Source organism: Tiliqua scincoides, chromosome 12 (assembly GCF_035046505.1).
Source record: "Tiliqua scincoides isolate rTilSci1 chromosome 12, rTilSci1.hap2, whole genome shotgun sequence".
Taxonomy (NCBI): Eukaryota; Metazoa; Chordata; class Lepidosauria; order Squamata; family Scincidae; genus Tiliqua; species Tiliqua scincoides.
In genome coordinates, this window is record NC_089832.1 from 8,212,103 (window position 1) to 8,215,253 (window position 3,151).

Genomic DNA, 3,151 nt, shown 5'->3' on the forward strand with positions numbered 1-3,151 from the left:
CACAGAGATGTCTGTGGATATTATGTATTCTGGATGCTTGAGTAAAAAACCAAGTACTTCACTGCATACCTTTGACCATGCTACTGCAGAAGCGTTTTGGACAGGAAACATTAAAAATAGGTGAAAAAAAAATTATATTGTTTTCTGTGCTGGAAGGAAAATCTAGGGATTTTTAAAGGAAGACCCCAGAATGAAAACGAAAAGAACTTGTGCTAAGTGTACACAGAATGTCAGCAACTGTTACCCTGCACATGCTTGATCTCGTCTGATCTTGGAAGCTAAGCAGGGTCAAGCCTGGTTAGTACTTGGATGGGAGACCACCTAGGAATACCAGGTGCTGTAGGCTTATATCATAGTCTTTTGAGACTGAAGGTTGCCAACCACACAGAATGGAAGCAAATTGATTTGTACCACCCCTTCATAACAACCACATGCATTTAAAAGCACAAGAGTCCTAGTGGATCATGTTTTTGGTGTGATCCAAGTCCAGCATCTTCTTCCTGCCCAGTTGAGCTCAGTACCTGTGGGAAGCCCTTCAGCAGGGTATGAAGGCAACACTGCCCCTCCTTGTTTTGACATTGCTGTTAGCATAGGAGAACCCTGTGGGAGGTATATGAGACAATTCCAAACTCCTAGGCAGCCTGCCATGACAAGGGCTCCCTCCACTGTTTGCTGTTTCACATCTCTGATGCAGCAGTGGCAGCAAAGGAAAGGCTGGCCTTGCTCTGTGCAAGGTCTTTCATAGGCCTTGAGTTATTGCAAGACCTTTTCTCATTCAAATTCCATCTCTAATATATTCTTTTATGTAAATGTATTAAAATTTGAAATGTAAATTACGGGGTGACCACCCAAAAAAAAGAACCCACAAATCTTTGAATAAAACTGTTAATTTTAATTTTTCTTCTTTTTTCTTTCAGGGTATACAAGTCGACTTTGTGCATGAAATATTGGAACAAAAATCTTCCCCAATATGTCTTGGTCAACCAAAGAAAAGACATTTTGAAATTTACTGGACCTTTGTAGGTTTTAATAAAATTTTTATGGATTCTGTTTTTTTTTTTTGGGGTCACCCTGTAATTATTTTTTCCCTGGCCCCTGATACAGTGTCAGATGGATGATGTGGCCCTCCTGCCAAAAAGTTTGGACACCCCTGCCCTAGAAGAACCCCTGCCACAGGCCTACATCAGGAGTCCTGCTAGGAGTCCTGGAGATACTAGGGGTTGACTCCTTCTACATTCAAAGCATGTGCTCACCCCCACTATGAGATTCAGTGACTGGGCACAGAAAAGGGGGCAGGGTCTGATGTCCTAATCCTGCTTCCTCTCTGCACGCATTCACTCTCCCTACATATGTTCCACTCACCCTGGATATCTTGGGAGAACAGGACTGTACTGGTGGAGCCTCTCTGTCCGTGGGGGTTCCAGTCCTGTCCCCCCCCCCCGGTAGATTCTGAAAACCATGGATAATGAAATCTGCAGTTTTCAGAGCCCACCTTTGCTCTGTTAATTTTGTTTTCTGGGGTAATGTGTATCTCCACTCATGATTACAATGTGATTCTTAGTTTAAGAAATAATGCAGTTTCTGGTCTGCCCTGGCACTATTGAGTGTGTGATGGAGCCATGTGGGAGGGCGGGGGGGTGCATAGGTCTGCTTTATGTGTTACTATGGCAATGTTCCAGTTGCTTCCACATGGCTGAATCCCATGTTGCCTGGTAACATCTGTTGGAAGGAACCACGTGGACTAGTGAATAACGTGGCTCATTCTCCAACTTCAATTGCCCATCCCTGAGGTACAGTCCTTATAGGAATATGGGTTTAACATCCACTTATACTAAGGTAGGAACACTCCAAAAAGCATTGTATGAAATTATATCCTAATTAACCCACTTCTGATATTCTTCTCCAAAGTTGCAATCCATGGGACTAGTCTGAAGTATTTACTTTGGGGGCTATAGCCAGAAAACAATGTGAACACTGGGTTAACATGAACCTCATCGACAATTCCATCATGTGTTGTCATTCATCCTGAGATATTCATTTGTCTAAAAGCAATTAAAGCTTAATTACTGCATAACCTGAATAATTTAGAGAGGCAAATGAGTAGAGCAGGCAAACAAGTATGTGTTCATTAATTTCTTTGTTATCACCATCTGTTTAATTAAAAAAACTACTCTTACTCAATGAGAGTTTACTATCTAAATGTTTTCTTAATTGAAAATATCTGCTGAAACCAAGGTCAGCAGCCAGTATAATATATTTGAGCTTGTACATAAACATGTGAGCTATATAAATTCTAAATTCACAAGGAAAAGCATTGCCAACCTGTGAAAATGCATGCAAAGTCCAATTTACATTGCCATGCTTAAAAAAAATTGAGATAAATTTCAATACCGTTTTGAATGGTTGTTACTAGGACTGAAATGCTTGGCCGCTTACTGTGCAATCCTAGCCTCTAGTTAGGTTGGCACAAAACAGTTGCGCTGGCCCAGGGGTGTTACAAAAGTCCTGTAAGGCACTTCTGTGCCACCACAGGAGATGGGAGGCCAGCACATGGATGTGCACTAGCCTCTGAAGGTCAAATCCAGCCTCCACTGTGCCGGCAACAGGTAAGTTAGCACCTGTCAATCAGGCCAGTGTGGTAGTTTGAGGAGGGTGGGGGGACATTGGGTGTTCTAGGGTGGGGGAGGGAGGACGGTGGGTGGGCCCGAGAGTGGAGTGGAGTGGGCCAGGATACAGCACTTAGGCAGGATCCTAACCCTCCTCCCAGTTGGCCCGGCCTTGCACCAGGCTGCTTGGGTCTGTGCCACCAATTTTGGTGGTGCAGATCCGGTAGCCCCATTGGGATGGCTGTCACGTTACTCAGGGAAAGGAAAATTAATTCCCCTTACTCTAAGTTGCACTGCAACCTGGTCCAACCCTGATCTGGATACAGCTCAGGTCACTGTGGCCTGCCTGTGCAGTTTAGAATTGGGCTGCCCATCAGTTAGGATAACAACATTTTGATAAACACAAAGGTGCTCCTCAATTTATTTTGGCAGTGGATGTTTAATCTTGTAACAATTGTAAATGCAAAGGCTAATAACTGCAGAAGCAAGTATCATTTTTGGAGAGGCATCCCCTTTGTAAGAAGTGGAAATGCTTCTTCCAATAT

The 3,151-nt window shown here is 43.4% G+C and overlaps 1 pseudogene; it reads left to right on the forward strand.

Annotated features, from left to right (window-relative positions):
• Nucleotides 1-229: 229 nt before the first annotated feature.
• On the forward strand, nucleotides 230-346 carry LOC136663325 (5S ribosomal RNA; annotated as a pseudogene).
• Nucleotides 347-3,151: the final 2,805 nt, after the last annotated feature.